Source organism: Palaemon carinicauda, unplaced genomic scaffold (assembly GCF_036898095.1).
Source record: "Palaemon carinicauda isolate YSFRI2023 unplaced genomic scaffold, ASM3689809v2 scaffold600, whole genome shotgun sequence".
NCBI lineage: Eukaryota > Metazoa > Arthropoda > Malacostraca > Decapoda > Palaemonidae > Palaemon > Palaemon carinicauda.
In genome coordinates, this window is record NW_027171873.1 from 27,623 (window position 1) to 51,133 (window position 23,511).

Consider the following 23,511-nt stretch of genomic DNA (forward strand, 5'->3'; position numbering starts at 1 on the left):
CATAAATTAAATGTTACCGGCGTCAATGACCTTAGATGTCAGGATGCCTGAAAACTTTAAATCATTCATTCATTGGTAACTGGAAGATGGTGTTGGTTACCACAAGTTGGTGTTCTGCACACAGACCCAGTAGGAATTGGCCATTGGCGTTGCAATTTCCAATGCCATGGCGGCCGATGATTCCCTCCCACAGGCGATGGTCTTTGCCTACTCGGGCATTAAAGTCGCATAGCACAACGAGCTTGTCATTGGTGGGCACTGCCTGGATGGTGCGGTCGAGCTGGGTGTAGAAGGCAGCTTTGTTATCATCGGTTGAGGTCATAGTCGGGGCGTAGACAGAGATCAGGGTGAGATGTCTGTCCCGCGTGATGGGGATGCGGACAGTCATCAGGCGCTCACTGATGGCCTTGGGAGCGAGGTTGTGCTGCTGCACTAGCTGGGAACGGATGGCGAAGCCGACACCGTGGATGCGAGGCTCCTCTAGGGCCTTGCCTTTCCAGAAGATGGTGTAGCCTGTTCCAGCTTCCCTGATGTTGCCCTCTTCGGGTAGTCTGGTCTCGCTAAGAGCCGCCACATCAACATTGAAGCGGGCTAGCTCCTTGCAGACGAGGGCTGTACGTCATTCCGGGCGGTTGGTGTTCATCACGTCTTGAAGGGTGCGGATGTTCCACGCACCTAAGGTTAATATTTTTTTCTTGTTATTTCGACCACATTAGTGGGATGTCCGCCAGCCGCGGTGAGCTGACCAGACGGGTTTGCCGTGTCCGATGTTTACCCCACCTTTTCTAGGGGCCTCCCCATGTGGGGTGGGCTGCGGTGTCCTCAATAGGCCAGCCCAGTCACGAGTCCAGCTGCCGAACTCTGGTGTCACGGCACCGTCACCAGAGAGCGACTGAATCTTAGACGCGCCGCCTGAGTGCAGTCGTGGGCTAAGGGCTTCCAGTTATCCAGGCCTGCCCCCTTCACCCACAGTGCTGTCGCCTCAGGACTTGCTGGTGGTGGTGATGATGATGATGATGGTGAGAAAGAGATGAAGAAGGGTGGAGGAAACGACAGAATGCCAGTAGCTAGGTATATTGTTTTGGGTGGTCGTGGCTTTGCAACGGCCACGCACACACACTTGGCCCACATCATTTTCACCGCGGCTCAAGACATATGAGACAGGCGGCTTCTCCGATGTTGGTTGCATCGGGCTGCCGGGTTCTTGTTATGTCAAGGCCCGCCTTGTTGCCTGCCCGACAGGCATTGCCCTCTTCCGCCGGTGCTGGGAAGCTCCGCCGTATTTTATACATGTAAGATAAATTGTTAGCATAAATTTTCCTCTTCCAAGATAGTATACGAGAGAGTTTCGGTGATTTAGGTAATCGATTCTCACTGCCACTAGGCTATTAGCCTAGTGGCTTTAGTATACTTTCATACATGTTCCCCGATTACCCTTATGTGTCGTTTTTATTGATACACACGGAGATAGATATCTCCTAATTCATTGATAAAATGACACTTATCTCATATGGAGATTTAAGGGCAATCTCCTCTTCCCTCCGAGTTAGCCTAGGCTATAACCCTAGTCTATCATGCCTTGAGTTGTCATTTAAGCATGATTAGGCTAGGGTTTTCTGTCCTTTCCCTTTAACCGCAGAGGCAGGTTTTTGGGTTTTGGTCAGACCCTCAGAGTATTTAGTCTGTTGCCGGTGGCTGGCTGACAGGGTGAATAGTATTCCCCTGCTGGACTAGGCTACCGGCATAGGTTCTACCCTGCCGGCAGCTCTAGCTAGTTGCCGGCAACCGGCAAGCTGCCGACAGCCGGAGAGGTTGCTGACCACTGTGTATAAATACCTATTGCTGACTGGCATGGAATGCCAACAGCCGGCTCCGGCGAACTGCCGGCCTATACTACAGTCAACTATACTGTATATCGACTGATCTATACCCTGGTGCTAGCCTGCCGGCATATGCCGGCTGGAACTACAGTATATGATTATAAAGTAGCCAGTATATTTGCAATATACTGTATAGATCATATTGCAAACAGAAAACTACAGTATAGATTATACAGTTGCCAAAATTTTCCAACATACCCTGTGTTGTCATGCACAGCCTATTGTTGAGACCATACAATACAAAGAAAGTAAGCTCTTTCTATGAGCTGATTAGTGATCACTGATAACAATCCCCAATCTTAAACCCTCTGGAAGCTGATGTTAAGTTACGCTTACCTATCCTTACAGGATAGAGATCTTCCGATGGGCTCTTCAAAATAGAATGACCCATGGTTTCAATTTTGAGGGAGGTCACAGCAATTGGATGGGCAGAAAACACACGTATGTGTCTTTCCTATTTCATTTCTAGCTTATCTATCCTAAGCTACATGCACAAGGCAAAATATTTATTATAATATTTGTATACTTTATCCTGTGTGATGAATCACCGTATACTCATTGTATTTTCCTCTCTTTACAGGCGAACCAACCCAAGTGCAAGAGCGTCTTCTGCAACGTTAGAAGTAAGAACTTCTGCGGCCATGAGGTGTACAGGACGCACGCACGCTGTTCCATCACCAAGGAGACTCTGAAGTATTGAGACCCTCAGGTATATAATATCGGTAAAACCTTGGTTACAGAGGCTTTCGATGACTCCCAGTCAATGGAGTCAAGTGATGCAGCAAGGGAGAAGCTGTGTAAATGGGTCCGCGGTTTTCAAAAGAATACCACGGGGCCTTACCTTCCAAGCGAGAAGATGTGGGCTCTTCTTTTCCCTAGGGCATCTAAAGATGCGGTTATCCTTCAGCCTCACCCAGAGATCCCTTGCGTCCAGATAAAAGTGGAGTCTGATTTCTCGGACGCGATGAAGGACATCCAGCTAGACGACAGGATGTCAGAAGTGTCAGAGGACACTGAAAAGGACCTTCTTGCAGGAGGTCAGGAAGAGAAGTCAACGTTGGCTCCTAATACTGAGGAGGAAGAGATCGAGTCAGTATCGGTCTTATTGGTTCCTGCCCCAGAACCAGTTCCCTTGACATCGTCTGCTCCCCCATCTGATGACATAGGGAAGACTCTGTCTTCCATTATGACGTTGATGCAGCAGATTCAGAAGCAGGGTGCTGAAAGGGAAGCTGTGTTAAGGTTGGAAATGTGCCAACTTGCAGCGTCCCGTGGGTCTCAAAAGAGACTCAACGTGAAGGAACTTCCTTCATGTTTGGATGTAAATCCGAGGAGGCATACAGACTACATGCCTATAACGACTGGGAAAATTTATATCCGAGAAGCTGGGTTCAGTCCCCACCGAAGATGTGGAATTCTGGCCCAGCTTAGAGGCTTACCCAGACTGCTTTGTCCGTCTGAAGGCAGAGCCGGCATCAAAGGAAGAAACAGAGCCAAAAGAGGTCATAGTTTTTTACCATGCTAAAGCACAGGCTTTACTGGCAAGCACCCTGAAGGAGAGGGCCTTCACTAACTCAAAGGTGCCGGCTCTTAGCAAGAAGCGCCCGTCCTTTGTTGCGTCATCTTCCTGTGCCTTCCCCTTTATGGAAAAAGGGTGCAAGGCAGCCCTAAAGGCGATTGAAGCAGGGAAACCTTGTCCTACACTCGACGAGTGTAAACCGTTGTCCCTAGCTCTACCTTTGGACCAGAAAGACTGGAAGGACGTGCATCTTACCTTCTCAGTCGGGAAGTTGGAGGCAGATATTGCTGGACGTCAGTTCGGCGAGGACCTCCCCAAGTTGTCCGAGTTTCTCCTGCGCAGGGAGCAGGAAACTAAAGAAAGACTTGCCGCCTCTATGTCTCTCCAGACTATCATGGAGACAATGGCAAGTGACCCCCAGAACCCGGATATGTTTATGGTTGTGTCCAAAACACATCTGGCTACTGTGACCAAGGACCTGTATGGCTTTATTAAAGCCTGAAGGGCTTGTAGGGAGTTTGTGTTCGCTTTGGCTGCAGTGAGACATGAACCTAGGAAACTAATTTCATCCAGTATCTGGGGAAAGGACCTCTTCCCGAGTGAAGTGGTTAAGGAAGTAGTCGACAAGGCCGCCACGGAGAATAGGAACCTTCTCCAGAAGTGGGGCTTGTCACTGAAGATGAAGTCTTCCCCGGATGAGGGTCCCCAACCTAAGAGGAAGACAAAGAGGCTAAGGGTGTCCTCTCGCCCTGCCAAACAACAACGGCAACAACAACTTCCCGCGATTGCGGTGCCCCAGGTGGTAGCACAACCTCCTACTACCTACCAGTTGGTTCCCCAGCAGTTGGCGACACAGTCACCAGCCTTTACTCCAGCCTTTGAGAGGCAGTCTACTACCTTTTGGCCGAAAGCCAGAGGAACATTTAGAGGTTCCTCTAGACGCCCCTCAAAAGGCAGAGGCAATGGAGGAGGACGCGGTCAAGGAGGCAAGTCCTCCGGTCAGCAGCAAAAGTGAGATGCTTCCGGTAGGAGGAAGACTCTACTTATTTTGGGTTCACTGGACCTTCGATCCCTGGGCCCACAGCCTAATCAAGAACGGACTGGGGTGGAGCTGGAATGTAGCTCCACCATCTTTCCCTCAATTCTTCCAATACTCCACCCCTGTTCTGGAAGAATACATTTGAGAACTTGAGCAAAAGAGTGATAAAGAGGGCAAAGTCCATCAAATTCCAAGGAAGGCTGTTTTGTGTTCCCAAGAAGGATTCTGACAAACTCAGTCATTCTGGACTTGTCGCCACTCAACAAGTTCATAGTAAACTACAAGTTCAGGATGTTAACCCTTTAACACATAAGAACCCTGTTGCCCGAGAAGACATACACAGTCTCAATAGACATGGCAGATGCCTATTGGCATATCCCAATCAATCGCCAAATTTCCTCCTACCTAGGATTCAGGCTTCAGAAGAAACAGTATGTCTTCAGAGCCATGCCCTTCGGGCTAAACATAGCCCCAATGATCTTCACGAAGCTTGCAAACTCAGTCGTTCATCAGCTACTCCTAAAGGGTGTTCAGGTAATGGCTTACCTGGACGATTGGCTGGTGTGGGCAGCATCCGAGACGGAGTGCATGCAAGCTTCCAAAGTAGTGATCCAGTTCCTGGAACATCTGGGATTCAAGATCAATATAAAAAAGTCTCGACTTTCTCCAGCTCAGAAGTTTCAATGGCTTGGAATTCACTGGAACTTACAGTCACACCGCCTCTCCATTCAGTCAAAGAAGAGGAGAGACATAGCGGGATCTGTCAAGAGACTTCTGAAATCCGATCGGATATTAAGACGCCAACAGGAGAGAGTGCTGGGCTCCCTTCAGTTCGCATCGGTGACAGACCCGGTGCTAAGAGCACAATTAAAGGATGCAACAGGAGTGTGGAGAAGATACACATCAAACGCTCGAAGAGATCTAAGAAGACCAATACCGACTCGTCTACGGTCACTTCTCAAGCCATGGTCGGAGGCCAAGCACTTGAGGAAATCGGTGCTCTTACAACCTCCTCCACCTTCAGTCATCATCCACACAGACGCATCAAAGGAAGGATGGGGAGGCCACTCTCACCAACGGAAAGTCCAAGGGACTTGGCCCTCTCTGTTCAAGACCTTCCACATCAAGATTTTGGAAGCCATGGTAGTTTTCCTTACACTGAAGAAACTGCCTCCTTGCTGCTCGACCCACATGCGTCTGGTTCTGGACAATGAGGTGATAGTGAGATGTCGGAATTGACAAGGCTCGAGATCGCCCCAAATCAACCAAGTGATGTTGACCATCTTCCGCTTGGTGGAAAAGAAGAGATGGCACTTATCAGCAGTTCACCTTCAAGGGTTCAAGCCGATAGAGTCAGAATGGTCCTTAGACGCAGGATCGTTCTCCTTAATCTTATGTCAAGTCCCAGAACTGCAAATCGACCTCTTTGCGACGAGCGACAACAAGAAACTACCTCGTTACGTGGCCCCATACGAGGACCCTCTAGCGGAAGCAGTGGACGCGATGTCCCTCGATTGGAACAGATGGTCCAGGATTTACCTGTTCCCTCCACCCAATCTTCTACTGAAAGTCCTCAACAAACTGAGATCCTTTCGAGGAACAGCAGCTATAGTGGCCCACAAGTGGCCGAACAGCATCTGGTTTCCTCTAGTATTGGAACTGCGGTTGAGGCTGGTTCCGTTGCCGGACCAAGTTCTGACACAAGTGCAGAAGTCGACTGTCTTCGCTTCATCACAGAAAACACGGAACCTTCATCTCATGATTTTCTCTCCTTAGCAGTTAAGAAGAGATTCGGGATTTTGAGAGACAGTATAAACTTCTTAGAAGAATATAAGTTCAAATCTACCAGAAGACAATATGAATCGTCTTGGAAGAAATGCGTTGCATTTATCAAGGCAAAGAATCCAAAAGAAATCTCAACAGATTTCTGTTTATCCTCCTTTATTCATCTCCATGAACAAGGTTTAGCAGCCAACACGATATCAACGTGTAAATCTGCCTTGACTAGACCCTTGCTGTACGCCTTCCAAGTAGACTTCTGTAATGAAATCTTTAACAAGATTCCTAAGGCCTGCGCTAGACTCAAACCTGCGGCACCCCCGAGGCCCATCTCATGGTCCTTGGATAAAGTTCTTCACTTTGCATCAATGCTGAACAATGAGAACTGCTCTCTGAAAGATTTGACCCAAAAAGTTATATTCTTATTTGCACTAGCCTCAGGGTCCAGAGTTGGTGAAATAGTGGCCCTGTCCAGAGATGAGGGCCATATTCAGTTCACAGAAAGGGGAGAACTGAATCTTTTCCCTGATCCAACGTTTCTCGTTAAGAACGAGCTACCCACCAAAAGGAGGGGTCCCTGGAGAAGCTGCCCTCTGAAGGAAGATGTCTCTCTATGTCCAGTGGAGTGCCTAAAGGTCTATCTTCATAGAACTTCAGACTTTGGGGGAGGACAGCTCTTTAAAGGAGAAACATCAGGCTCAAATTTGTCTCTAAAACAACTAAGGGCAAAGATCACCTACTTCATTCGCAGAGCAGATCCCGACAGTACACCCGCAGGTCACGATCCGAGAAAAATTGCTTCATCTCTGAATTTTTCCCAATGTATGGATGTCGAACGCCTTCGCTCGTATACTTGGTGGAAGTCATCCAGAGTGTTTTTCAAACACTATGCGAAGCAGATACAAGAGATTAAGAGGTTGGTGGTGGCAGGTAGTGTACTAAAACCTGTCGCTTAATACTGCGAGGAACAGTGAATCAATTGGGACTGTTATGTGCAGGGTGTGCGTGTTGACTTTTGACAGTACAACATGTTAAGTGGCATGTCACTATGGTGACATTATGGACTGTTCCAAATAATATCTAGATATTAATCTCTGGCACCATCATTCAATTAGTTCATTATGCATGTTGCATAAGATTTTTCATAACTCTGACCATCCTTTACATTCAGATCTCCCTGGACAATTCTATCCTATTCGTAATACTAGGTATGCAGTTAATTCTAATAGCCAGGCCTTCTCCATTGTGAGGCTCAATACTACGCAGTACTCTAGAAGTTTTATTCCAGCTGTTACCAAGTTGCGGAATGATCTTCCTAATCGAGTGGTTGAATCAGTAGAACTTCAAAAGTTCAAAGTTGGTGCAAATGCTTTTTTGTTGACCAGGCGGACATGAGTCTTTTTATAGTTTATTTATGACATATTTGTTTTTGATGTTGTTAATAGTTTATATATGACATGTCTGTTTTGACGTTGTTACTTATTTTAGAATGATTTAGTGTTAATTTGTTCTCTTCATTTATTTATTTCCTTATTTCCTTTCCTTACTGGGCTATTTTTCCCTGTTGGAGCCCCTGGGCTTATAGCATCTTTCTTTTCCAACTAGGGTTGTAGCTTGGATAATAATAATAATAATAATAATAATAATAATAATAATAATAATAATAATACAGGTGAAAGAAGCATAAAGAATAGCATGTGTGCCGTGTGTTCTTTACACAAGTGTGAACAGACAGTAATGACAGAAATTTAGAATAGAAAGTTTCTGAATTTTCATTTTAGTGGAAATAGTGGTTTCTTTTCAGATGAAACAAGTATTTCTGGCATTACCAGTATATTTATGCTTAATTTATATCACAAACATTTTATTTTTATTTGATAAAATGTAGACTGATTTACATATTTTATTGATTGTCAATAAAATACTATTTGAAATTTGCATCTTATTCGCCCCAAATTCAAATAAATAAAAATGTGTTGAGCATTATTATGATCACCCTTTTATTTTGCATATTTATGAAAGAATAACTGTAGAAATTGTTCCTACAGTTAACAGACCCTCTTTATGTGTATACATACCTAATTCCTACATAAATAAGATACAGTACTTGTCTGTCTTTGCTTACAACTCGCCCAAGATACCTTTGATGGGATGCTGACTTATACAAACGATTGTTTCTACTTGGATACAAACTTGTCTGTCTTGGCATACAGTTAGCTCTGTATGCCCAGGGGAAGTGTCAGTTACTCATACATACAATTGTTCGTTTTCGAATACAAACTCTAATTGGGAAGGTATACGATGAGACTGGTATACCTGTTTGGTTGCTAGGATATTCATACGAAATATGCAATCCTCGAGACTTTTTCCAGAGTCTGGCATGACTCTTCCCTGTAGGGAGCAGGAAGCACTAACATGGTTCATGATTAGAAGAAATGATGTGTAATGGTAGCATCATATGTCTCTAGGTTTCAGAGACCAAGGAAATTCTGTCTTGAGGTTAAGGCACAAATAGTAAATTCACAGATACATTAATGCTCTGGTAAACTTCCATCAGGACGACATAGCCTGAGCCCAAAAAACGGATTTTGAGCGAAGCGAATAATCTATTTCTGGGCTCGAACCTGTGCCGCCCAGTGAATAAGCTCCATTTAGCACTTATTCTTAGGTAATTTACTGCTAAATATACCAGAGAAAAAATGTAAAGGAGTGCTAGGTTAACTAGCTCGCTCACCTATTGGTGTCGGTATAAAATTGGGCGTATAATCCAGAGGTCCCGCACTATTTAGATTCATCCACGACAAAGACCCCAATAGAGGAGAGCCGTTCAACCTCACTCGGCACCACCAACTCTGCATCCGCTCAGAACCCAACTCCTTTTAGCACGCCTGTGTTGTAACCCGCTTTTTTGTTGTGCTCTCGTATTTCGCTTATTTTCCACTGGATTATGGCTTCTTCGTCGGTTTCCCAGGAGACACCGTCTAAGTTAAGTACCAAGCTATGTTTTGCTGTGTTTTGAGCATTCTAGATCGTTTAATATTTAAATTATAGGAGTTTATTCTCTTCGTTCATATCGATCTTGCTTGATTCCGCTTACAGTTGGTACTCCTGTTTTGAGAGCTTTTAGTTTCACTCGCGGTGTTACTATGTGTATTATTTTTATTATTAATTAAATGTTATTTGTTATTGTGGATATTCATTATTTAGCGTTTAGAACCCTCGTGGTTCATTTTTAGGGCCGATATCAGTTACGTATCGTTATGGCTTGCCGACCTTCGTTACTAGGCGGCAATTTTATTTTATAAGTCATCAGGTGTGTCCTTTGTGATTTATTTATTATGTTGCATGCCTTGCCCTAAATTTTTTATGTGTATATTTATATAATTTTTCAACGCTATTACTATTATAATGAATATTTGTGCTATTACTCCGTTTGATCTGTCTGGTTGGGGATCGTCAGTTGGTAGCCCTGCTGCTCCGTATCACGTGATCCTCCCCCAAGCTCCCCCTCTCGCTAGGTGGGCGGCTAGGCTTCTCTCCCCCCTCCCCTAGGGGACCGTTGCCTTCCCTCCTTTTAGAGGGGGTAGTTCAGTGTTTATGGACTTTGTCCTCCGGGTGTCCCGGCGGGTTCGTCTCTGTCTAGACGGGTTGGCCACCGGTCAACAGAGTTGGATCCCGGTGCACCCTATTTTATATTCACTTATCACACTTTTATTATGTTATACGAAACCCTCCGGGTTCGGTTGGCGGTTCTTATCTACAGTTCCGCCCCCCTATTAATTTATAACAGTTCCTATGATTATATATGATTATATATATGACAGATTACTATCTCGGAGTTCCTATATGAATTGGTTTATGGATATACTTTTATTTCCCGGCCCGGGGCTTAACCTCGCCCCGGGAAATCAGACACTATGTGTCTTAATCCTTTGTTGCATCCTTTTTATGCTCCCGGCTCGACCGGAATGGATAGCTATACTCTAGTCTTAAGTTAGACTTATGTTTAGGCCCGGGTCCTCCGGACCCGCCCCTACTTAAGAGTATTACAGTTAAGTTCTAGTCTTAAGTTAGACTTATGTTAGTCCCGGGTCCTCCGGACCCGCCCCTACTTAAGAGAATTACAGTTTCTCATATACTATTCTTTTTATAGATGGTGCATTGTCAGACGACGGCCTGTGCGGCTGTTCTGCATCAGCCTTGTGGGCATACCGTATGTCGGTCTCACGCCCTCTGCGGGGTTCAGCTGGAGGACATCGTGGTCTGGCACCCTGATAACTGCATGGTCTGTTTTGACCTCATCACCACCCTTGGATCTGACTCGGTGAGTCCTGTTGGCTATGTTGCCTTCTTATTTATCTTACCTTTTTTGGTATACATACACTATTTAGTAAGATATCTATGGTCTTGAAGGACCACTGGGAGTCTGCCTTTTTATAATTCCCACTATTATTTCAGGCATCCCCGGAGCAAAAGTCTGCGGCCCGGGCCACACTGAAAGTGTGGGTTGGTGGTTTTGCCCGAAACGTCAAATCCAAGCAGCCTTACGTCCTATCCGAAGACTATTGTGCCATGGTCTATCCTAACGCCAAGTCTTCAGCCGCTGTGGCTAGGCATGTTGCAGCTCCCATCATTGCCCACATTGATGCCACCATAGCGGGGTTTATTGATCAAGATCAAGATCCGTCGGATGCCCCCGGAGATCTGGAAGACAATGTTGCTTCCATGAACCTGGACGTCGAACCCATGTTATTGGATGATCCGGACGCAGGTAGGGTGGTAAGTGAGGCAGGTGTTACCGGCGCTGAGATTCCTATCCTCAGCCCCGCTCTTTCTTCTTCTTCTGATCGCTCTTCCTTTCATGGTTTTTCTGGGGACCGTGATTCGTCTCAACGATCACACCCTGTTCCCCCCAAGGATAAGTCTACATCTAGAACCTTACCTAAAGCTCGTAAGCCTGACAAGGCTTCCCATAGTTCTAAGCTGAATACAAACCCGTCATCTAAGGCTTCCGGCTCCTCCTCTAAGTCTCACGACCCGGGAGTACAATCCGCCACTCCTGCTCCTAGCCCGGGCCTTTCCGAATCAGCCATGCTTCGCATTGTGTCGGAGATGCAAGCTAAGTTGGTGTCGGAAATGCAGGCCAAGATGGACACGATGTTCTCTAACATCGGTCAGAGACTTGGGGCATTAGAGCAAGGTGCTCCGGAGCGAGTCCAAAGCTCTCTCATCCCGGATGCCTCTAAGCTTCCGCCGTTTACCAAGAATAATCCTTGGCGCATGGCTCTTCATTCTCCGTTCTCAGACGGAATGTTAACTTTGGAAGGTCTTGGCACTCGTCCTCTAGAGGACTTTGAATTCTTTCCTCCTGGTCTGGCATTTCCATTTCATGGTTATGCCAGGCTTACCGAGGAAGCTCTGGTTCGGCTAGATAAGGTCCCCAAAGAGACCGTCATCTTCCCAAAAGAACAAGCCCAATCTGTTTGGGCTAGGTTCCTGAACGACATTAGTTGCACCAACACCATGTTGACGCCGTATAAGAGTTCCTTCACAATGTTTTTAATGGATAAAAACACCGTGACTCCATGCGTCAATAAGGTAGCAGAGCTTGCTTTCCAATATGCTCTGGAGGAGAAGCCCTTGCCTCCCATCCGAGAGGTGGATCCGATCTCCCTCCTTCTTCCTTCTGGCATTGAGTGTTGGGACAATGTCCATACCACTTTTACCTCTGGCAAGCTATCAGCGGACTGTGCCTCAGTTTTATTTAGTGAGCGGCTTCCCCGTCTCCCGGAATCCCTCATTAACCAGGAGTATGATTCCCGCCTACGTGTTGGCCGAACTCTGAACTTGGCCACATCCACGGAGTCGATAGCCTTGACTTATGATACTGAGAGTATCTTTAAGTCTCTCAATAAGGCTACGTTGCAGTCATTGTATTATGATCTTTATGACTTCGCTATTGCTAAACGTAGGTGTCGCAAACACGTCCTGGCTGAGGCGACTATTAGGCACGAGCCTAATAAGCTTATCCGGTCCTCCTGCTGGGGTTCAAATCTCTTCCCTGAGGATCTTGTGGAGGAAGTCTTGGCAGAGGCCACTAGAGTCAATCAGAGCCTTAAAGCCCGTTGGGGTTTGACTCCTAAACGAAAATATGACCCCGCAAATTACCAAGCCCGGGGTAGGAAGAAGCTCCGCCCGTATACCTCCACCCAGTTCAGGCAACAGCAGAGTAGTTCGTCCAATTTCCGACTGCCTCTTCCTCCATCTCCCGTTGCTCCTGCGCAGCCTTCTACCTCTCAGGCTCCTTCGGACGACTATGTCACCGTTCTGCTCCCTAAGAGCCAGCTTTCCGGTGCCTCCACCACCTCTCCTGCCTTTAACCAGTCTTATGAGGCTCATAGCTCTTCCCAGAGTTATAACAGAGGTAGAGGCTACCACCGTGGTTCAAACCAGAACAGGGGTAGAGGAAAATTCTTTCGCAAGGGAAAGAACTTCCGAGGCGGACGTGGAGGCAACTCCTCAAGCCAATACTGAGGTGCAGCAGGTAGGGGGGAGGCTTTATGCCTTCCGCAACAAATGGAGGTTCAGTCCCTGGGCTTTCAGTATCATCTCCAAGGGACTGGGGTGGAGTTGGATTCAAGGGCCTCCTCCTCCGAACAAATTTCATCAACATTCCACTCCGGACCTAGTCGAATTCGTCCAGGATCTGTTACAAAAGAACGCCATACAAGAAACGAAACACCTGAAGTTTCAGGGTCGGCTGTTCAGTGTCCCGAAGAAGGATTCGGACAAGAGAAGAGTGATTCTAGACCTATCCCTTCTCAACTTGTCCATTCAATGCGACAAGTTTCGAATGCTTACCGTCTCGCAGGTGCGGACCTTACTTCCCCGTGGGGCCGTCACCACCTCTATCGATCTTACAGACGCCTATTATCACGTCCCGATAGCGAGACACTTCCGTCCGTATCTAGGCTTCCGCCTAGGGGACAAAAATTACTCCTTCAAGGTGATGCCTTTCGGGCTCAACATCGCCCCAAGGATCTTCACAAAGTTAGCAGAAGTCGCTGTTCAGGAACTCAGAAATCAGGGGATTCAAGTAGTAGCCTATCTGGACGACTGGCTCATTTGGTCAGACACCTCCCAAAATTGCCTAAAAGCCACTCACAGAGTCATCCAATATCTTCAATCTCTAGGCTTCCAGATCAACTTCAAGAAGTCCCGTCTTCTTCCGAAATCAAAGTTCCATTGGCTCGGCCTGCAATGGGACCTTATATCTCATTCTCTGTGTCTTCCCAAACCCAAGAGGTTAGAGATTGCGAGGAACACCAAACGCTTTCTCAAAGACAAAGTAAGTTCCAGACGACTCCAAGAGAGGATTCTGGGGTCCCTTCAATTTGCCTCAGTGACGGATCTACTTCTGAAGGCAAAATTGAAAGATATCAACCGTGTCTGGCGTTCGAGGGCGAACCGGAAGCTCCGGGACAGGAAAGTCCGCCTTCCTCCCATTCTACGGGAGAGACTTCTTCCTTGGACAAGAGCCAACAATCTGTCAAAGTCAGTTCCCCTTCGGTTTCCGCCTCCGAAGCTAATCATTCACACGGACGCATCCCTATCAGGTTGGGGCGGCTATTCTCAGCTCAGGAAAGTTCAAGGTCTTTGGTCTCCCTTATTCCGCCAATTTCACATCAATGTGCTGGAGGCCATGGCAGTTCTTCTAACCCTGAAACGTCTCGCTCTACCCAAGAGACAACACCTTCGTCTGGTCCTCGACAGCGAAGTGGTGGTCCGCTGCCTCAACAGAGGCGGGTCAAAATCAGGGCCCCTGAACCATGTTCTAGTAGCCATATTCTCCCTAGCAGCCTCGAACCGTTGGCATCTTTCAGCTGTCCACCTGGCGGGAGTCCGGAACGTAGTGGCAGACGCCTTGTCCCGGACCTCCCCTCTAGAATCGGAATGGTCACTCGATCTAAAGTAATTCCGGTGGATTCTCTCTCGGGTTCCCGGTCTCCAAGTGGACCTCTTCGCCACGGAGTCCAACCACAAATTGAGAGTATATGTGGCTCCCAATCTAGACCCTCAGGCTTACGCCACAGACGCCATGTCACAGAATTGGGACATCTGGGAAAGGATTTATCTCTTTCCCCCGGTGAATCTTTTACTGAAAGTCCTAGACAAACTGAGTTCCTTCAAGGGACAAGTAGCCTTGGTCGCACCCAATTGGCCCAAGAGCAACTGGTATCCTCTCCTGCGAGAGTTGAGACTATATCCTCACCCGATACCCAATCCGGTTCTGTCTCAGATAGTACAAACACGCGTTGTGTACGCTTTCTCAAACATTCAGAGCGCCCTAACTTTATGGACTTCATGAAGTTTGCGGCCATGCATGGTGCCAATATCGATCCTCAAAACACCTTGTTTCTAGAATCAGATAAACGGGATTCCACCATCCGCCAATATGATTCTGCAGTTAAAAAGTTGGCAAAATTTTTGATGGACTCAGACGTGCACTGTATGAACTTGAACCTTACAGTCACTTTCTTTAGAACTTTATTAGAATCAGGTCTGGCAGCCAATACTATCACCACTATTAAATCTGCTTTGAAAAAGATCTTCCTAGTAGGTTTTAACATAGACTTAACCGACTCTGTGTTAGCTTCAATTCCGAAAGCTTGTGCCAGACTGAAACCGGTTACTCGTCCTACCCCGGTGACCTGGTTCCTTAATGATGTACTCAAATTGGCTTCTGATACCATTAACAGTTCTTGTGATTACATTCCCCTTCTCAGGAAAACACTTTTCCTGGTGAGCTTGGCTTCCGGGGCAAGAATTTCTGAACTGGCAGCCTTGTCGAGAGACCCGGGTCATATTGAGTTCCTTCCTTCGGGAGAGGTCCTTCTTTCGGGAGAGGTCCTTCTTTCGCCTAACAAATTCTTTTTGGCTAAGAACGAAGACCCTCAGAACAGATGGTCCTCCTGGAAAATTGTTCCCCTCACGCAAGATCCGTCTCTGTGCCCTGTTGCTACTCTTAGGTCTTATTTATCCCGGACCTCCTCTAACTCCTCGGGGCCTCTATTCGTTAGAGAACAAGGTGGTACCATTACCATTAAAGGGATCAGGCAACAAATTTTGTATTTTATTAAACAAGCTAGCCCCGACTCTTTTCCTCTTGCACATGATATCAGAGCGGTTGCTACTTCGGTGAACTTTTTTCACCACATGAATTTTACGGACCTTTCCAGGTATACAGGGTGGAAATCACCGTCAGTGTTCAAGAAACACTACCTTAAACATTTGGAAGCCCTAAAATTTTCTACAGTAGCTGCAGGGAGCGTAGTTACTCCCAGGTAACTCGCATGTTAATTCCTTGTCACTTTATCTCTCCCCCTTACCTGCCTCATTTATACCCTATTTGTATTCGTTGGTTTCGCACCTGAATACTATTATTATATTTGTAAATCTTTAACTCCTGAGTATCTGTATATATTATCACTCACGGCATTATTATACCTTACCTTATCTGTCAGTTGTTCTACCAAGTGGATTTATGTTCCTTCTAAGACACCCTTATAATTGTTTTTTGGCACTCATCTCTGATTAAAGCATCTTGTATTTTCCTTACGCTTATGTTTTTCCTTTATTTTGCAAGTTTGGTGACATTTCTCTTGTATAGATTCACTGGGCGGCACAGGTTCGAGCCCAAAAAAGGGATTTTGACGTAGGAAAAATCTATTTCTGGGCGAGGGACCTGTGCCGCCCAGTGAACCCTCCCAGCTCCTCTCCCTTGGAGTCCCCAAACTTTGGGTGCTAAGGAGTTGGGTTCTGAGCGGATGCAGAGTTGGTGGTGCCGAGTGAGGTTGAACGGCTCTCCTCTATTGGGGTCTTTGTCGTGGATGAATCTAAATAGTGCGGGACCTCTGGATTATACGCCCAATTTTATACCGACACCAATAGGTGAGCGAGCTAGTTAACCTAGCACTCCTTTACATTTTTTCTCTGGTATATTTAGCAGTAAATTACCTAAGAATAAGTGCTAAATGGAGCTTATTCACTGGGCGGCACAGGTCCCTCGCCCAGAAATAGATTTTTCCTACGTCAAAATCCCTTTTTTGGATGAGATAGCATGTCGTCCTGATGGACCTGCCCTCCTTTTATTGAAAAAGGGCTGAAAGGATCCCTCCCGAAAGTACTGTATTTGTAGCACCTTGCTAACGCTACAACGAATAAAGATGGTGGACTAATATGACGTCATCTAGAGACTCAAACAGTAATGGAGGAGAGGTACCTTATAACGGCTCCCCTTTCGTTTTTTTGCCACTTTTCCCCCTCGAAGCGTAAACGCTATTTGGGGTGAAGATAGCTATGTGGCATGTCAAGAATACGTCCTCTGATATGCAATATCCCTAAAAGGAAAAGTTAGGGATATTCGTGCCAGGAGTTAGAATTCTGGAGACTTTAAGGTAAAATTCTCTGGGAATATCACTGTAGTCAAATATACCCCAGGAAGCTACACTTAAAGGAACTGCCATCAGGACGACATGGCTATCTCACCCAAAAATAGATTTTTCGCTTCACTCAAAATCCGTTTTCTTTTCCCTATTCCTTCTTCCTTAAACAGAATGTTTCCTAATACCTTCTTTTCCTCTTCGCATGGCTGCTGTAGTTCTATTATTTTCCTTCTCTCGTCGCTGAGCTCAGGATAGCTAAGAATGAAATGGGTAGGGTCTTCAGTCTCTGCCCCTCACAGTTTACCTTCTACTCTTCCTTCTACTTCATGCCTTTTCCTATCATTTAATCTTAGACAGTTGACCCTAGCTCTATACATAATAACAGAATCAGGTTTATATGGATCAAGATCACGAGCTGCTGTAGCTCGTGGCATTGCATCAGCTCAGTGCCGTTTGTGCAGCCTGGCTTTAGTAGCATACTGCTTGACAGTACAATCTGCGCTCCATTTGCAGACTTTAGTTCTCTTCCATATTGCCATTCAAGAAACTTGAGAAGCTTAAAGGGACTTAAAGGTATCAGAAAAACAATGGATCAAGCCAGGGGATATTTGTTGTAACTTACTGTGTCCGACAAAGTTCTGCTACCAAATTATTATCATTACTAGTTAAGCTACAACCCTAAATGGAAAAGCAGGATGCTATAAGGCCAAGGTCTCCAAAAAGGAAAATAACCCATTGAGGAAAATAAATAGATAGAACAGTGTACCTGAGTGTTCCTTAAGCAATAGAACTTTAACCCAAAACAGTGGAAGACCATGGTACAGAGGGTAGAGAAAAATGGTTTGATTTTGGAGTGCTCTCTTAAGAGAGCAGCTTGCCATAGCTAAACATAGCTAAAGAGTCTCTTCTACGCTTACCGAGTGGAAAGTAGACACTGAACAATTACATTGTAGTAGTTAACCCCCTTGAGTGAAGAAGAATTTTTCAGTTATGTCTCATGTCAGGCATAAGAGGAAAGAGGAGAATGTGTAAAGAATAGGCCAAACTATTCAGTGTGTATATAGGCAAAGGAAAACTGAGCTATAACCAGAGAGGGATCCAATGTCGTACTATCTGGTCAGTCAAAGGACCCAATAACTTGCTTTATTATCTCAATGGGTGGCTAGTGCCTTGGCCAAACTGTTAAAGGTTTGTAAAGGCTGTTCATGAATGACAGAAACAAGAGAGAGTGACAATGCCCTAGAAATTGACCATATATACATGTGATCAGCACCCAAGCCCCTGCTTCACTCAAGCTGAGACCTATTAGAAAGGTATTTATGAGGCAAATAATGTTAAAAATGGGTGAATGTATGTATTAGAAGAATGTTGATGGAAAATTTGTAGATAATATTGGGGAAATGAGATTACTGTATTCACTTCCGAAACACACCTAACAAAATAAAAACGACTTAGCGGGCAAGTCCAAAACAGAAGGATGACCTGGAGAGCGCGAGTAGTAGGTGTCGGTGGAGTAGTCCAACTGTATTCTCTAGGGCCTGTCACGGCCCTCCCCTTTGATGAAGGGATTATCTAAATGGAAGACAGCCTGTGAATAGTGGTTTACACACGCCCTTGTTAAATACACGACACCTACAAGGTGTTCGCGCGAGGGTTGTAACCTCTGCATTCCATGCTTTTATCTTTCTCTAGTATATTTGGAAGATTTATGTTAGAAAAGTGTAAAGAAGGACCCTTTTCACCGGCCGTCACAGGTCTCTCCCCAGAAATAGATTTTTCCTTCGTCAAAACCCCTTTTTGCTTCCTCAAAATAGGCTAACCGGAAGCAATTTGTTTGTGATGAAACAACCTACAGTATTATAGAATTATAAATTTATATATTTAATCTATAAGTGTATAATAATGCAAGCCCCAAGTAACAGTTAAACGGGTTATATGAAACATTTTAATTAGTCAGGGTCTTCAGTTCTGTTTTTTCTTTTTTTCAAATCATTATGTTTTATTTTATTAAACTATAGTTTTTATTATGATAAAGTGATTACAGTAGTTATTTTAGTATGTGTTGTTGTTGACTGTACTGAACTTATTAACAGCTTATAACATTTCTAAAGAACCTTATTTTACTTTACAGGAGTCCCTCGTTCAGGATGCCTGAGTCCCATTTACGGACTCTCTCCCTCTTGTGACTGAAGACTTCGACGAACTTTCTCTGTCAAGACGATGTTTAAAAGTTGGATCTACTCTGTCAACACATCCAAGTTGTAGTTATTTGAGCTTATTTTCACAATTCAAGATTAATGTACCGTACAGTATTTTATCAATTTCATTTACCATCTTAAGAAAACTAAAAAAGTTTGGTATAGTTTAAAATCCATTAGGTGTTTGACTATTTATTTAACAAAAAGCATTTAAAGTTCTATGTAAATTACCTTACTTTTTGCTCTCTGTATTAGAAAATGATTGGCATCATGTTCCTCATATTATACTATTTTTTAAGGTTAATACAGAAAGTCTTCAACTTGTAAACTTAATAGTTAATAGGTTTCAAGAAGCTGTTTGTAAGTTTCGTTAAATTTTGGTCTGAGGAAGGCATCACCTAACTTGGTGCCTTTGATTTTCAGCTGCAAAAGTCAACAAATAGTCACGTTTCATGTTGAAAATGTCATTTTGCTTACAGCATTAAATGATATAATGTTCATTTTACAGTATTTCATTACGAATATTTGATACAACATCAGATTTGATTTCACTTGGATTTATGTTCGTATTTCCAAAAGTTTGCAAGCTGAGGACCTTCTGTGTTTTGATAATATTGTTAATAGGCAGGACACATTTACATTTTTGTGGAATTTATTGTTTAAAAACAAATTTAAATTGATATATTGTAGAAAGTTTCTGTTTTCCTTTTTGCATTTTAGTCATGGCAAAAGATTTTTAACTGAGAAAGAATAATTTGATAAAGTCGGAGCAATTTTATCTCATGATAAATTTAATCAAAAGACAAATGATCTGGTTTGTATTTTGCTTAAGAATAATTGTCTAATAATTCTCTTATTATTTTGTGTGTCGCTTATTTTATCTTTCATACGTGATAGGAAAAGGACTTTTGTTACTATGCTAAGGTCCCGTAAATGTGTTCTGCCCGTTGATAATTACTGTAGGGTTTGATATTGTATTGCTGCAGCAGTGGCCAAGATCTCATTCATTCATGAGAGTCCCTTTGTAGTTTTTAGTTGTGGATATGGTCTCCTCTGAGGAGTATATACATGTTCATAGGAAAAACAAACCACCTCTGTGGGTTGTTATGATTATTTCTGGGCTCAACCTGTGTCGCTCCGTGAAATGCTTCTTATAGCACCATTTCTAAGGTATAAATACTGCTAAATATACCAGAGAAAAAAGCTGCATGGAATGCCAGGAATATACCCAGCTCGCTCACCCTTAGGAGAGCTGCTTACCATAGCTAAAGAGTCTCTTCTACCCTTACCAAGAGGAATGTAGCCACTGAACAATTACAGTGCTGCAGTTAACCCTTTGAGTGAGAAGAATTTTTTGGTAATCTCAGTGTTGTTAGGTGTATGAGGACAGGAGAATGTGTATAGAATAGGCCAGACTATTCATTGTGTGTGTAGGCAAAGAAAAAATTAGCCGTAAACAGAGAGAGGGATCCAATGTAGTACTATTTGGCCAGTCAATAGACCCAATAACAGCCGCTAGTGTCTCTACGGGTGGATGGTGGTCCTGGCCAACCTACTTCCTATAAAATCACAAGCAGTTTTTCCTTTATTTAATCTATTGTACTTTAGCCGTTGTATATCACTTAGTTTTTAGTTAAGTGTTGTTGTGTTTCCAGTTGGAATTTTGTTTACGAATGTTGGTAAGTAGAGGACTTGGACCTGTTTCAGCACAGGTGGTGTTAGAGTAGCACCTAACCCTTTGCCACTTGGAATTTTAACTTTTGTGTTCTGTTCACATTTGAACTAACTACAGTAAGCAGAAGGATAGTAAGAATAATCGGTTCTCAGGCACCAGACTTTCTCAGGCACCAGCCTTTCTTCAAGTTTGGACCTTGTCAAGGAATTTTATATATATTTGATTATACATAACAGAGATTTTATTCTGTAATAACTTTAAAATCATTTTAAGAATTGTATATTGCAATTAATGACTACAGTTTTCCCCCTGTCTTTATCATTGTTTTGGCAGTGGTTTTTGGGTTTTTTAATGTGGCTTTGTAAGTCACTAATAATAGAATAATTCAGAGTTTAGTTTTCCAGTGCTGTTCTTAAATAAATATGATCCCAACTGGTATAGAAAAGGTTCACTTTTTTCTTGATTAAGGGCTGCATCAATGGATGGTTGTAGGACTCGGATATAGAACTTTGATGGGAGGAGCTATTACAGATCACCAACAAGGGGCCAAGCGCACCGTTTTCTGTACTGTGCATATGTGTACACGTACAGTACAGTGCGTACATACCTTTTACAGCTTGCATTAGCTTGTAGTCAAGATTTCTTTGAAGATCTTTCAAAATTAGTTCTTAGGAAAAAAGTTAAGTGTGTCATTATTGGACAGTCTAATGATGATGAAAAAAATTAAATCGTCCACAGTTCTTGAGGTTTTTTAGTTCCATATGTCATCTTGGAATGAAAATACCGTACTTTAGGATATTTTGGCGTCGTAAAAAATTCCCCCTTTCTGTCCAAATATCTGGCATTGTAATTAGGCTTGTTAATATTTTGCCAATTTCAGCTTCAGTGGCAAAAATATAACCAACTTATCCCAGAATTAGGTTTGCGTAGTGTGTATTGGTGTGTATCTAATTCACATAAATCTCTATTATTGAAATATTACGTACTGTGGAATAAAATACTGTAAAACAGGATACCAGGTATAAATCACATGAAAAATAAACATGAAAAACTTGAAAAAATAACAAATAACTAATTACAGTTTCACTTTAATGAAAACTTATCTACAGTGGATTAAATAAAACTTTTTTGGTCAAAACTCTTGAGTACCTCAGCTGTTCCAGCTGCCTTGAATCCATTAGAAATTATGTCTGGATTTGATTCCAAATTCTCTATAGATGCAACTAAACATTCTGCACTCAACAGTTTGAGTGTAGCTGGTGACAAATGTATATTGACTGGCTACAAGTTATGCAATATATGTTTCATACTGGTTTCTCATGTTTAAAGGGTATAAAGGCCACTCATGAATTGAAGAGGCAAGGGACAGAGACATTGCCCTGGTTAGCAAGACTCTGCCCTAGAGACTGACCATTTATACATATGATCTGTGCCCTAGATCCCTCTCCATCCAAGTTAGGACCAGGCAATGACTGCCGATGACTCAACAGGTAGGCCTATAGAGTCCCCCAAACCTCCCATCCTTAGCTTACAAGGAGGGTGAGATTGCAGACACCACTAGAAACCATCGTGCTTGAGAGGGGCTTGAACCTCAGTCTCATAAATGGACTGTTTCAAACAGTAGGGGTGTTTTGAGTTATTAACAAGACACAAAATGTTGTTCAATTTTTTGTGTTTGATTTTCACATTTTCAAAGGGAAAACAAAATAGATAAATTATAAATAAAGACCAAAATATCCCAAAGTACGGTACAGTACATTCTTACTGACTTCTGTTGGTATGAAGAAGAGGCTTCTTCCTTAAGAACTGGTTCCTATATCTGTATAAATGCAGGGACGTATAGAATTTAAGACCTTCAGTATCAGATTTTTAACTCAAAATATGATGCTTCCTACATTGGAGGTAGTAGATTGAACAACCTACATCTTTGTGGCCTATAAAGTATTCTTGTACCTTGGTATAGAATTTATATCATCATCATTATTCATTATTTCACCCTTCAAAAGTCCTTTGTTGGATGTAGGCCTCCCCCAGACTTCTATCCCAAGCTATTCTGTGCCACTGTTGCTTATGTTGGTCTAAGTCATCTCGCCAGCGAGTTTTTTTGTCTTCCTCGGCTTCTTGTGTATCCCCGGGGTGTCCAGAAGGTTGTTCGTGATGTCCATCTGTTGTCTGTCATCCTGGCAATGTGCCCCGCCAGTTCTATTTGAGCTTGCTAATGGTTTCAAGGATATCCATTACTTTATTTTTTTGATGTATCCATTTAGCTGTTTTTCTATCCTTCCATGTTAGATTTAGCATAATTCTCTCATGTGCCCTCTGCATTGTTCGTAATTTAAGGGAAAGTTTTTTTGTTAGATTCCAAGTTTCGGCCCCATAGGTGACAGTGGGGGTGCCGAAACTTGGAATCTAACAAAAAAGCTTTTATGTACTGTATCTTAAAACCATAGAGTGCTCCTCTAGCATGTAATGTTTGACTTTTATGAGACACTATTCTTATTTTCAGAAGTTTGTTTAGAGCTGCTACTAAACTTTTGAAAAATACATAATTGAATATGGGCTCCAACAGGAAAAATAGTCCAGTGAGGAAAGGAAATAAGAAATCAGATAGAATAGTGTGCCTGAGTGTACTCTCAAGCAAAAGAACTCTAACCCATGACATTGGAAGACCATGGTACAAAGACTAAGGCATTACCCAAGACTAGAGAACAAGGGTTTAATTTTGGAGTGTCCTCCTTCTAGAAGAGCCTCTTACCATAGCTGTCCTACACTTATCAAGAGGAAAGTAGCCACTGAATAATTACAGTGCAGTATGTAATCCATTGAGTGAAGAATGTTTTGGTTATCTTAATGTTGGCAGGCATATGAGGAAAGGAAAATGTGTAAAGAATAGGCTAGACTATTCGGTGTACATGTAGGCAAAGGAAAAAAGAGGTGTAACCAGAGAATAAGTTATCTTCAAAGAAGACAAATTCT

The 23,511-nt window shown here is 43.7% G+C and overlaps 1 long non-coding RNA gene across 1 annotated transcript in view; it reads left to right on the forward strand.

The window, feature by feature from the left end:
- The window catches only part of LOC137637250 (uncharacterized), a 32,654-nt gene extending 11,972 nt beyond the window's left edge, over positions 1 to 20,682 (forward strand). The window contains exon 3 of the long non-coding RNA XR_011043496.1: positions 18,794 to 20,682. This is a non-coding gene — a long non-coding RNA (uncharacterized lncRNA). The remainder of the gene's footprint in view (positions 1 to 18,793) is intronic.
- Positions 20,683 to 23,511: the final 2,829 nt, after the last annotated feature.